A 15316-nucleotide genomic window follows, 5' to 3' on the forward strand; every position below is an offset into this window, starting at 1 on the left:
ATTTCAAAAGCTGTTTTCTATTTCATAAGTTACAAAATTCTTAAACTTCTTTGTATTTCACAATTTAATCAAAGTGAACTGCAAAAATTGCAACATTGTCAATAAATAATTAAACTTAGAAAAAATAATATATATTAACGTTTGTTTCCACATAAATTATTATCTCAGATGAAAATGAAGTACATTATAAGAGCAGTACTGAAAGAATATTGACAGTTGAATGTATGAATGTGACTAGAAGGTATGAAAGGTATGAAAGAATGAAGGAGAGAAGCAATCAATATTTGTACAGTGTTATGAATGGGAAATTAATTATTTCTCAGGTGTATTTTTTATTGAAATATTGTAAACTGAATTTCTTGGTTGGCAATGCCATTATTGGTAGAATGGTTGAGTGTTTTAATTCATGATACTTTTATTCTGAATGAATAAATCACACCAATTACTACAAAGACCTCATATCCAGACTTTCAACAAAATTCTGGAAAATATTATGCGAATTTGCTCATGAATAATGTTCAAATCATTTTAAAAAACTTTGGGTAACCACATTTTGATATTAATGTTATAAAATTTATAAAAATATTTTTCTAGAAAAAGACATTTTGAATATGAGTGGAATGAGTACCATATATACGGCATTTTTATAAAATCACCCAAGGAAAAAGTATTATCCTTTGTTATAACACTTAGTTGTAAGAAGAATTGTAGAATAGAAATAAACTTATTGTCTTACTATGCATTTTCCATTATCCAAAAGGGATCATTAATGTCTCACCCCACAACAACCCATTACTGCAAGCAATGGTGAGCAGTGACTCAAAATGTATGTACAGCATTCTCCTATATTATTATTATTATTATTATTATTATTATTGGTTGCTTTAGTTCACAAAAGTTTACTCACAAGTATGGCAACATCAAGTTTATTGGAAATTGAAACATTCTTTCTCCTGAAGCAACCAAACTGACCACCTTATCACCCCTATATACATATATACAGGATGGTCGGAATTGACTGAGCAAACTCACCAAGATGTGAACGATTTCATCACAATAAGCATAATTGAGGGGTCTAGAGCACAAGGGATATATGTGACATAAATCTAATGTTAAGAAAATTGAGTTTAAAGTTAAGTGGCAATGGAAAATTGTATGCAAAGTCTACGATGTCTGTTTTGTGCTTACATATTGAGTATTGGTTATATGAAGTCGTTCACTGCAAATTTGGAAAAAATTTTTAAATTAAGATATTAAAAATAGCCATTTTATAACAAGACGTTGCACTTAAGCCTCTTGTGTTCCAAAACATTTTGCAGATTTAATAAGGGTATATAAATATAAAAAAATGTAATGCGTAAATTACAAAATACATTCTAAATTCAAACAAAGTTATGCATATGAAAAAAGTTGAAGTTTTTAAATGTACAGAATGTCTAATTATTTTGCTCATCCAAAATATTTTTTTTTCTTAGGTGCAAGTGAAGAACTGCTTTAAACAAAAATTGTTTAAGTACAATGGAGAATTAATACTATGGGTTATATCTTTCTTATAACCAGGCGGCGCATTTTCGTTCCCAAACAAGTTAGGAAAGTTATCGGTTACTATATCCTAGGATTCAAACTCTGACCCTAAATGCTTATGTCAGGACACTACGGAAGGTATAATCTAGTTCGGTATTCAATAATAATGGAGCATGACAACTGTAAGTGGGATTGCTACTAAATTGAAATGGTCTGTCCAGCTACTTTTTAACGCACTAACACTGCGAAACTAGCTCTCTATAAAATATCAGCGGTACATATGGCAGAATATATAATTAGATCGATAATAATACTGAACTAGTATATAAAATATATATTATAGAACATAATAGTAAACATGATTCACATTAACTCTAAATATTCTATAAAATAATATTATACACAATTAATTTAACGAAATCAACTCCGTTACGGTGAACAAAACTATATATTATGAGATTATGAAATTCATATCTTTTACTGTAATTGCCAGTAAAAATTTGTTTAAGCTAAAAAAATGTTCTTCCTACGTCATATGATGTTACAGGGACAAAATAATAACAAAAATCAATATACAAATTGCAATATTTACATTTTATACAATATACACAAATAATTTATCAAAACCTATCCCGTTGCAGTGAACAAAGACATATATTCTGAGGTTGTGAAATGCAAATCTTTTACGAACATCATATAAAATTTGTTTAAACTAAGAGAATGTTCTTTATACATCATATGACGTTACAGGGGCATATTTGTAATACATTACATCATTATTATTTAATGACCCTATGTGTACCTGCTTGCCTGCAATTCTAATCTGCTTATGCATCCAGAAGAAACTCGCTCTGCTGCATGTTTGGGAACGAAAATGCACTGCCTGCTTATAACCTTTTTCATTAAGAAGATACGAATAATAACTTAATTTTTTTAAGCACCATGGACTTATTATTCGACGAAACATTTAACCCCTTCAAGATCTGTTAAAATGTACACAATGTACCATAAAGCGAAAAAGAAGAAATTTATTGCAGATATATTTTAATCGTGAGAACTATGACTTCTCCAATCTTAAAATGTCACAAAATTATGTTTCTGAGCGTCTGTCCTGTTCGGGGCGAATTCGTTATCCATATTCTACAGAGATGAAATTACTGGAAACTATTCACAGTAATGAGGGTTGCTATGCCCAAGTCATCGATTACTTTGCTGCTATCAGTTTTTTAGTATACATATTAAAGATTGCATTATTGCTTCCCTCATATAATTGCACCGCATGCCACTGCTGTACATATATACAGTATGATTATTTAGTCCTGACAGTCACTGGAGATGTGCACCTGGGTCAGGTGAGTCCATTTAGTTACGCCAAGAGGTGTTTGGGTTAGTCGCTCGCTTGTCTTTGGAGCGATCAGAATAAAGTAGAAGTTGAGTGAGCAACTGGGGCCTAATCATTTCGAAGTAAAAAGTGCAGTGAAATGTTTGGTATATTTCTGAAAGACAAAATTTCACTCAAAAGTACTGATGGAAATAAGAAGAGTTACCGGACATCTGGATTTTGCCAGACATGTCCTTTTTAAATGTGTGTCCTACATCCGGCCAAGCAGTGTAGAAAATCAGAAACTGTCCTCCTTTTCTCTCAATTCTCAGTGGGATAAAGAGAGAAACTGTCTACGGCTGAGGAATTATGTTTGAAAATTTAATGTATGACATCTTGTGTGGATTTACAGATATACATAAGTGTTTACTGGATGACAAACAACAGCCCTTGTTCAAACAAACTGGGTCATCAGAAAAATACCAACAAACAGGAAATTAAACAAAGTCAAGCTTATTTATAATCTGTACAGTTAAGTAGTTAATTTAATTCATGATTAATAACAGTTTTGTATAAATGCAAATCTGGCTTCCAGGTAGAAGCTCCCTGTAAAGCAGGTTTGAATAATTTCAAGGAAAAATTGTTCCGGGGCCGGGTATCAATCCCGGAACCCTTTGCTTAGCATGCAAATGCTCTACCGACTGAGCTACCCCAGGAACTATACACGACACCGTCACAATTTTTCCTTTATATTCACATAAGTCATATGAGCTGACAAGACGCCAGAACTCAACTATGAGTGCACACAAATGCTGTGTGACTTAAATTGTGGCTTTCTGTTAATGTACCTTCAGTAATGAATGGAGGTACGTTAACAGAAAGCCATAATTTAAGTCACACAGCATTTGTGTGCACTCATAGTTGAGTTCTAGCGTCTTGTCAGCTCATATGAGTTGTGTGGATATAAAGGAAAAAAGTTTTGTATAAATTTTACTGTATACTATTGTAAGACTACCAATTTACCTTATTATATAAAATTGAAAATAGATAGAATCTATCACGTGAAGTGTCACATTATCAATTTTTTTTTGCGGAAAGTTCTCCTTTTCAAATAAAATGTCCTACTTTTCATTTTTTCATCTGGTAACTCTAATAGGTACCCCTATCACAGCAAAATAATAAAAAAATAAAAATAAAAATAAATACATCAATCAAATCTTGTGAAGAAATTTTCTATATAGGGTAAGTAGTTTCCAGATAATTTAATGTTTATTTTATAGAGGATATTCAGTGCAATACATATTAATTTTTTAACATAATTATACATAAAAACAACAATTTGTTTCCTCGTTTTTCATTCTTGGTATTTAGTCACACTAAACTAAATCAACACATCACCCTTTCTTGTTACAATCGTAAATATTTTTCCAATACTACAAATACTCAGCAATGTACGCATTGGAGGAGGAAAGGAACTGGTCACCCTATACCATTATCTCCTGGTTTAGTTGCCTCATGAGTGATACCTTATTGGTATCACTTAAGAGGTTCCAACCAGTCTTCGAATTTCTTGACTGAACACATACTAAAAACATCCTGTCACAATACATCTGGCACTTATAAACCAATAATACAAAATAAAGCATTGTTCTTTTCTTTAAAAAAAAAAAGTCTAAAATCGTGTACCTCCACCAACCATCCAACATACGATATCAAACTTTCCACAGTGTACATTTGCATATCAAATACTATACATTAATGAGATGCACATAAAGGCACGAGAAATCCACACAGACAAAACAAGTATAAGATTTTTTGGGACAAAATACTTTAATTTGCACAAAATTTTTACTATTACACATAAATACAGAAGAGAGATGTGCCAAATCTGTTTTGTTTTAAAACACAATTATAATGCAGTCCCTTTATTTTCAGATCTTGTGTTCTATAGGCACTCCTGCAACAGTATGCTGTGCATATAAGCTTCATCAAAACATAAATACTGTACTTTATGTTCCCGCATTTAAACAAGTTGCTGTTAAACATTAACAGACAAATGAAAACACCAGTACTTTACCATGGTCGCAGTTACTAACTTCCCTGTATAAAACCTTGAACTGCTAAATTACTCAGAATAATGCAGAGAAAGTGATTTTTTTTCACCAATCCATTTAACATTATGATTTTGTAGTGTAAAGTGGATGGCGTACCAGTATATGTCAAAATAAGGTCAAATGGCTGAAAACACATTAGACATATCAGTACTTTCATAAAACATGTCAAAATATAGTAAGGAACTAAGTACAGTAATGCATAATGTGTAACGAACACTGGAAAACAAAAATTTAAATTTTAAACCATTTGGCCTTTTCTGGCCTTTGGAAATATTTGAGTGTAATCGATAATTAAATATGCCTCCCCATCACATACACACAAAAAAAGTGTAGGCACGACATTGTATTCTTATGACCTTCTTAGTTACATAAATACTGACATACTGAACATTTAAGGAGACAATAACTTCTTTAAAAGAACTGTATTTTTTTAACTCTTCACACCATATCCAAGTTTACTTCTCTTCATAAATGCAACATTATTTGTTAATGTATTACACATACTGAACTAAAATTCATTTTATTTTCATATAAATTAACACACATATGTTAATCAGAGTTTCATGTTGAAATTATTCACATTTGCATAATTTTATTATTTTTTGATGATAATAAAATTACAGAGCTGATATTTGTTTTGTAAATTCACAATTATTTTATTACTTGCCTTCAGATCCTGGGAAATCAGTGAAGTTCAGGAATCACTCACTGTATTGGGATTATATTTTAAAATTTCCTATTTGTGTAACTAAATTGCGAATTTGTCAAAATTTTAACTCCCAGCCCATGTTATTGTTAATTATATCACAGTTAGTTATTAGAGTTGAAAAACCACAATTGAGAAGGGCGAAGACTAGTACAGATAGTGAAGTTATCAGAATGCATTTACCAAGGATTGTCGGACATACCCCTGTGGTTGTAGAGTAAATTGTATTTATACTACCATTATTAATTCAAATCTGCATACAATGAACATTGCATCTTACATTCTTGTAACAGTTTTACGAAAATAATTTTTCAAAGAAATAATGAATGCTGCTCTTTTTATATTGCTGTAGAAATTCCATCTGCATCCCTGAAACATGCCTATCCACCACTTGTGCTAACTACCTTCGTACTCAATCTGAGATGTCTCAAGATGATTTTAGTTTCATATGTAGGGTACACATTTTTCAAATGATACATGAAAATCCCAGTTTTGATAGTAAAAATATAGTAGTAGTAGTAGTAGTAGTAGTAGTAGTAGTAGTAGTAGTAGTAGTAATAATAGTAGTAGTAGTAGTAGTAGTAGTAACAGTAGTGGTAGCAGTAACAGTAGTGGTAGTAGCAATGGTAGCAGTATGTAGTAGTGTTTGTAGTAGTAGTAATAGTTGTTGTAAAGTGGTAGCAGCAGTAGTAGTAGTAGTAGTAGTAGTAGTCATAGTAACAGTGGTAGTCACAGTAGTTGTAGTGGTAGTAGTAGTAGTAGTAATAGTAGTGATGTAGTGGTAGCAGCAGTAGTAGTAATAGTAATGGTGGTAGTAGTAGTAGTAGTAGCAGCAGCAGTAATAGTGGTGGTAGGAGTTGTAGTAACAGTGGTAATCATTGTAGTGGTGGTAGTAGTAGTAGTAGTAGTAGTAGTAGTAGTAGTAGTAGTAGTAACAGTGATAGTCATAGTAGTTGTATTAGTGGTGGTGGTAGTAGTAGTAGTAGTAGTAGTAGTAGTAGTAGTAGTAGTAGTGGTTGTGGTTGTGGTAGCAGCAGTAGTAGTAATAGTGGTGTAGTGATGGTGGTAGTAGTAGTAGTAGTAGTAGTAGTAGTACCAGTGGTGGTAGTAATAGTAGCAGCAGCAGCAGTAGTAGTGGTGGTGGTGGTGGTGGTGGTGGTGGTGGTGGTGGTGGTGGTCGTAGTAACAGTGTTAGTAATAGTAGCTGTAGTAGTGGTGGTAGTAATAGCAGCAGTAGTAGTAGTAGTGGTTGTGGTTGTGGTAGTGGTAGCAGCAGTAGTAGTAATAGTGGTGGTAGTAATGGTAGCAGCAGCAACAGCAGTAGTAGTATTTAAATATGCTTTCCAACTGCAGAGATTATTCAGCACAGAAATTCAATGTCAACAAGTGGCCAACAAATTTTTCCTGGAGCCCTTTGTCAGGGACAGGACTTCTTGACTTCTTCGCATGTCTTAAATCTACGAGATACTGGCTTTCCAGGTTTATTTCCGCCTTTCCTTTAGAATACAATGCTCGAAACTGGGTCTGAAATTATGAACCTTAAATTCAAGGGCAAGCTTGGTAATTACAAGACAACCAAAGATGGCAATAAAAATATATAGAGAGGTAATAGGGCTATTCTGGACAGTTATTCTGGTATCTCAAATGAACTTTCCATTTTATTTTGTTTATTTTTTTATTTGTTCTTTACGAGGTTGGGGTCTGTAGAGGATTCATGAGAAACTATAATTTTTTCATCTTGCTGACATTACTGCAAAGAAGCTGAATTTTATAAATCTAACTACAACTTCACATATGCATATTGTTACAATGTAACACTAATACAAAAAACGTGTACCTGCTTTGTCTATGCATTTGCATCATAATATGTGCGCATCTCACAACCCATTTCACAATTTCAATTTCATAATTTATCTATTTTATATAAATGTAGGTCTACTTCTTAACTATTTTTCTTCCAATTAGAGGACAGAAAATGAATGTGTAATCAAAACGACCTACTTTTTTACTCTGAAGCACATGCACTTAATATACAGTAACTACCTCTACAGACTACCCAACCACAGCATCACCACGAACTACAACCAACTATCCACTGACAATGACATTAAATTTGTCAAACATATAAATAATACACATATACAAAGAATAACCTTTTTAAATATTAATACTGATTAATAAACGTGCTTAAAATTACTGCAGAAACATGCGATATGAAAGTGGTTCCCATTTATTGGACATGATGGCTGAAACTGAATGAAGTGTACATAAATAATTACAAGGAAAAACTGTTTCAGTTCAAGGGTTGCCAATGGTTTCAGTGAAGGCACTTCGTTCAGGCCACAAAGGTTTAATTTATTTCATGAGACAAATATCTGACAATACTCTTATTCACAAACAAAAAAAAATGACCGTTCTTATTATTCAAACAATCACACATGTTCCTACAATATAAAGAGCATTTAAATACTGAAGAACTAATATGAATGCTATACAATGCTTAACAATTAAGTCTTGTAAAGTTTTCCATTTCTATTTCCCCATTAGGATCTTGTACACACAGTTTCAAAAAACGGAAATAAGTTTATAGTCTGAAACTTGCTATCATTATCAAAACAATATGATTAAAGTTATTTAACCTAGAAATGAGTAGATAAAATACATGTAATTTTTATTGTGAATGTTCCATTTATGACAGCCCATCACAAAACAATAATCAATGCCCACAGAACATTTACTACAAATAAGAGAAAAATATTTTTAATGATCGTCTATCATCACAAGAGAATACTACAAAACAGAAGTACTAACATTAAACTCTAACATGGATTAACAAACTCCAACATGACTGTGTTAAAGAATTAAACAAAACTGGGATTATTTCTTCAGTGAATTGTATTCTAGGTATGAACTTTACATACTACTCTGCAATCAACGTTGATGTAACTCAAAGTTACTGGATTTCAAAATGTCAGAATGCAGATGACTTCATTACCAAAAGTGGGAATTAATGAAAACCTGTATGATCATTCCACCTCCCCAATTTACAAATAAAACTGATACATAAAAATACGAACTTTCCAGAAATAAGAAAATGTCTTTTTTTTTTTTTTAATTACGTACTTAACAATGCTGCAACAACAGCATCAGTGCAATTTGTAATAGTGAGACTATATTTGGCAAGATCAGTCCAAGGATTCCCCACGGATTAACTGAAATTCACTTAGTATTGGGGAAAACCTCGGAAAATTCCCAGCCATGAAATCATTCTAATACAATCATGGGATTCGATCCAACACCTGATTGTATCAGTGGTGCTCAAGTCAAGTGTGCTAACCTCCTAGCTACGCAGGTGATTAGAAAATGTTTTAGGAGCTTCTATGAATATAATATGATATAAAGTTTGGCTTTTCACTTAAAAAAGACCATAGAAGATAATTTAATATCTTGTTATCATTGCTTTATTATAACAAGACATTTTAACATCGAATATTTTTAATTAATGAAACTACTAACATATGTTAAACTGTTTACCATAACATATTTTTCAGTGCAATAATCTTCACTTTACTCAACTTCACTGCATTCACACAAGACACCAAGAGATGACTGTGATACATATTACAGTATATTTTGTATATTATTTAAGGTTCTCATACTTAAGGGCAAGAGTATGGAATTGATCAGTATAATATACTGCTTTATCATATATGAAAGCACGCCTGTAACAGTTATTTACATTTCAAGATCATTATGTAGAACTTATGAGTTTTTATAATGGTTGTGTATTGTACAATGTTTTTTTATATCTTAAGAGAAAATAAATTAATAGCCTAATTGTATTTTGCACGTTGTTGGAACACAAATTATCATAGAACAACAAAATAATAGAAGTACACAACGCATGTTACGACAGGGAAGCAGAGACCAAATGGTGTGCTCCTAGTGGTCTGGCTGTGAAGCTTAACATTTGAAAATTTGAGCGTGATATTGGTGGTTTTGTTGATCAAATTATAAAGATTGTTAAAGATGCTATTATTTTTTGTAATATGTTAGTATTCCGTTCTTTAACTTTTTATTTAATTTCAATGCTTGTATCCTTTAGCCATAAATTATGGAAAACGTAGGACTTTTATGAAACTTCTAATGCAATTGCTGGAGCTTGCAGGAATTAAATTAGGAATGTCTTTTTCTAAGTTCTGAAAAACCCATCACTTCATTATATAGAGAAAGCCACCTAGTGATTACATAACATATAATGTTTTGCCCTTCAACATTAACAAATTGGTAAAACTCTTTGAGAATATCCTCATTTTTAATAGAAATAGAAAATTCGTTGAAAACTTCCAGGACGCGGATTTTGATCACCTAAAAAACCCTGAGACTTTGGTTACTAACAGGCCACGAATTTTGATGACATGTCAACTTTTTTTCTTTGCATCCTTTCCAATGCCTGTAAATACTTAAGTCCTGTTTATTTTTAGGTCTTTTTTTTTTCAGCATTTTAGGACATTTTCTAACATTTTCTGGCTCACTTTATATATTTTTATAACAATGTCTTAGGAATGTTTCATAAAATGATTTTACAAATGGAGCAAAGTGAATGTTCTTCTCCACAAGTATATGGCATAATGGAGAATTTATTAAGGGAACTAAAGCAGAGATTAGATGATTGCTTCTATGGCTACTAGGTTTCTTTGTGTCTTAAAAACCTTACAACTCACAGAAAATAGCAGCTGAAAATCAAGATGAACAGATTTTATGAACATGCTATTGAATATTCATAAAAGTGGTTCGATTTCAAAGCCATCAAATCTCACAGAAAATATCAAATGGAATGATCTTGAAGAAGCCATAAATAAACTTGGATTGTGCGATTTTGCAGGAATGAATGCTTTCTATTCAGAATACTGCCTTATAAAGAATGTCCTTCCCCAAATTATCTCAAAACATAATGCATGTGAATCCAAGTGGAGCTTTTTATTTACAAAAGTTGGAGTTAACTTTGCCTAATCTGTTTGTAATTGTTAAGTACCGGTATGTGTTAACTATACCTGTCAGTAATGCATTTACAGAATTAGTGCTTTCAATAATGGGAAATTTTTGGACTGATAATCGTAATAAACTTACTGTAGATGTGGTTAAAGCAGAAATACAATGTGAAATCAACTTTCAGTCAATGAAATGTTCTGTATTTTGTGGCTATCTGTTATCTAAACCCTTGCTTATTAAAGCAGTCAAAGAATAAATATGCATTTAAGTTTTAGTGATAAGAAAAAAATAGTTAACAGTTGGTAAATGATCATTAAATTTAAATCTTTGCTGATTTTAACTAGTGATGGGAGTATTTGAATTAAAAAATACGAATTATTCGATTCTTGTAAGTTCCCAAGATATATCTCGAATCGTGAACAAGTAATCAAATAATTTGCTCAGATGATAGATGCTGCGAGAAGCGAAGAATGAGAACAGAAAGAAGAGAAGGACGTTCTCGAGAACACCAACTGCTCATCAATCGTATACATTCGGCTGATCTCGCCTACAAACATGACGTTGTTGTGTACAATAAAGACTTGGTCCGGATCATTTCTCTGTTTTGCCGCTCTCCTTTTTCTTTCTCTCGTCTAATTATGGAATGCAGAAATCAATATCTTTATCGGAAGTTGCAGATATCTACAACATGTGAGTAGCAAAATAAAAAAAATATAAACGTCTATGCTTATACAATAGGCCTACACTGCTGTCACAGGTCATTGCTATTGTTATCGCTGTCATGCTGCATGTTGGATAAGAGAACTGAGAAGCAAGAACCTGCCAGTTAGTAATCAAATTGTTATTCGAATGATAAAAGTATTCAGGAACTTTTATTCGAATAAATTATTTGATTCTTAATATTAATCAAGAACAGATCATTTGATTCTGCCCATCATAACTGTAACACTAAGTTGCTTTTGTTCGTCAATCTAAATAGTGTACAAGTAATATTATGTACAGTAGTGGCAAAAAAAACCGGACCGACAGAACAATCAAAGTCCCCGAAATGAGCCACTGTGCATGCCAAGCCCACATTCACAAGATAGCGAGTAATCTATTGAAATTGTTGTAGTTTCGACTGCTGATGTAGCCCATTTCGAAAGCCATTAGAAAATAAGCTGGTAAAATTCATGTTCTGGGAATAATACATTAATTAAGTAGTAAAATATCGCTGCAATCGAAAAGTATTGGGAATAAATTTGAATAAGGAACAAAAAAAGTTTCCTTCCCAGGCAGAATTCGAACCACGAAAGTCTTAGTTACCAGTCTATCGTGCTGTCACTGTGAATAAGGATCTGAAATCACCTACAAGGGTTGGTCTGGTTTTTTTTTGCCACTACTGTACATGGGTACAATCTAGAATGTGTCTGGGTGGTAACCCTACATATCAACATCATTTGGAAATCTTTACATTACACTTCGGATATACTAGGAACCTTCTAAAAAAATTAAACTTTTTATTGTTTGCTCAAAAATGAATTTGAGATGAATACCTCGCAGTGTGATAGATAATAAATTTACAACTAATAAGTATAAGGGAACCACTTGCATACTCAAATATAACATAGCCATTAAATATTGTTCACTCATTATTCATGGACGGATGACTAGATTACTGGCAAATTCATTACCACAATGCACCAAATTTGAGATCACTGTACAAAAAACTAATATTTATACAAAATGGAGAAAATAAATATATACCATCATACGAGAATACATTCATATGAACTGGAACTCGAATATTATCAAATTTGCATTCAGGAATGTTTACACAAAGAAACAAATGAAACGCAGAATTTTTTTTTATTTCAGTATACAGGAGAAACTCTTTAATCTGAAATCTTGAATCCAAATTTATTGTGCGTGTCTATATTATTTTAATGGTTTCAATTACTTATTTCTTCTTTATGCTAACATAATTTGAAGAATGTTATAATTTCGATTATTCCAAATAAGTTGCGTTTCATAATAAGAATTTATTCCAAATAAATTGCATTTCATAATGAGAATTTTCTCGACAGCATTTTTTTTTGCAATTGGTTATTTAACGACACTGTATCAACTACTAGGTTATTTAGTGTCGATGGAATTGGTGATAGTAAGATGGTATTTGGTGAGATGAGGCTGATGATTCGCCTTATGGTTGGGAAAAACCTCGGAAAAAAAACCAATCAGTAATCAGCTCAAGTGGGAATCCAATCCACGCCTGAGAGCAACTCCAGATCAGTAGGCAAGCACCTTAGCCGACAGAGCTATGCCACTTGCTGACAGCATTTTTGCATGAGGTATGAGTAACTTATTTTTAAATTTGTTACCTTATTATCTATGTGAAATTATGGTTACTCGTGAAATAGTTCTTCAGCACAGTACCTATAATATTTTCACAGGTAATTTATTTCGACATGAAATTTTAAATTTCAATTCTCATGGAAAGTGGTCTTTAGGAAGACTGAGACACATCACCTGGGGCAAGAAGGGAAAAACATTCAATGACAATAAGCAGATTCTAACTTCATTTTGCAAAACAAAACAAGAATTTTAATTTATATACTCGGTATGGTAGCCTTGTTAGATTATGATCAAACATGACACAATAATAATTAAATATCGAAGTGTTCATAACTCGGGGGAGGGGGGGGGGGAATTCTAAATTTTATTCATATGATATCTACATTCTCAAACCAATCTTCATTACTTCAGATATAATGCGAGTGAAAATTCATTTTAAGTAAGACAAATGAAATACGCATCAGATTCTCTAATTACTATAACAATTTTTTTAACTTCTGTATTCTGAAAATTACATTTTGACAATAAAATTTAAATAACACTAAAAAATTTATAAAATTACAGAAAAAAGTTTTATACTAGCACTGAAAATACATTGTTACAAATAATTTATAAATAGATCACTTCACGATGTAAACATTCCTGATACTGTATTACTGCAAATTTAAAAAATAACTGGCCAAAAGTTAATTTACAGCTGGTCATTTCTACCTTCGATGTTATAATCATAAAACTGTAGGCACTGTGTGAATAACACCTACCCATTCTAAAAATATGCAAATATTTTGATGAACTGAGAAAGGTTAATTACTTATCAAAGCTAATTAAAATATATGAGGCACAGTGAAAGAGCAAACAATATTATTATATTATTAATATTGTTGTTCTCTATTCTGTTAATGTGAAATGTATAAAAAAAATGAGGATCAGATAATTATGTAAAAATAAATAACTATTTTTAATAGTTTAAAATCTACTAATTTTAATATCACGAGCATAATGCAGAAATGGTAGGTTCACAGTTCAATAAATCAGGCATTTTGTAGAAAGCAAATCGAGAAGTTACGGATCTCTTTATAGGCCTAGTGTATTTAGAGATGTCAATATGAAGCACTATCTTCTTTGGGTCTAAAAAAAAAGTATTTTCCACTCTCCTCCATGTCGTAAGTTGTACAGCCCCCACATACTATTTCCAATATAGGTTACAATACAAAAAATATTTGAAAATTTGGTATGATACTTGTGGAATGATACTGAACAAAGATAAGTACATTTGAGTTCAAAAGTATAAACCATTACAATTTACAAATTGTGTCTTCGTACCAAGATTAAAGTCTTAATTGAAAATTGTAATTAAGCAATTATAATTTTTCACGCCATTTTCTTTGTTTCCCTTCTTTAATATTATTATTATTATTATTATTATTATTATTATTATTATTATTTGACTAGAGCAGTGTTTCCCAATTGGTGATCTGCAGACCCTGCAAAATTTTTCCTCTGGATATCCAATGCACTCCTGTATGCAAAAGTGATGAAGTACGACTATTTTTGAGTGATACTAAATTTCCATGTGATCAGTTGAATAACTTCTCTTAGTTGTCTATGGCAGTCTACTTAGCAGATATTTTCGCGTACTTGAACACAATGAATATGAATCTTCAAGATAGTGGTATGAATATTTTTTACGTTGAAGAAGGATTGAAGCAGCAATTATAAAACTACCGCAGTGGGCAAGCCAAGCTGAAGGTGGTAGTCTCAGCACCTTCACAACATTGAAGTAATTTCTCAAGTCCACTTATAAATTGCCACAAGTCAACATGTCAACGTTGAGCATCTGAATGATTTAGCTACTAGCTTCAGAGATTAATTCCCTCCAACAGATTCTGAAAACTCATGGATAAGAAATCCTTTCGAGTATGGTGTGGTATAATTAAAAACTTTGTCTGAGGAGGAGCAAGATGAACTTGTTGATGTTACTTGTAATGGTTCATTTAAAATATTTTTCAAAGAATGTACACTTGATCAGTTTTGGATGAAGGTATATTCTGAGTATAAGAAAATAGGTGAAAAGATATTGAAACACCTAGTTCCATTTTGTAGCACATCACATATCTTTGTGAACAAACATTTTCAATACTTTGTTTCCTGAAAAACAAATACAGAAATCACCTCAATGTTGAACCTGATTTAAGGCTAAAAGTAGCAAATAGTGAACCAGACGTGGAAAGATTTGACCAAAACAAAAAGAGATGTGATTTTTCCCATGACATCTAGATTCAGATATATACTGTATGTTCAATTTAATTGCTATTAATATTGCTA

This window comes from Periplaneta americana, chromosome 11, assembly GCF_040183065.1.
Source record: "Periplaneta americana isolate PAMFEO1 chromosome 11, P.americana_PAMFEO1_priV1, whole genome shotgun sequence".
Taxonomy (NCBI): Eukaryota; Metazoa; Arthropoda; class Insecta; order Blattodea; family Blattidae; genus Periplaneta; species Periplaneta americana.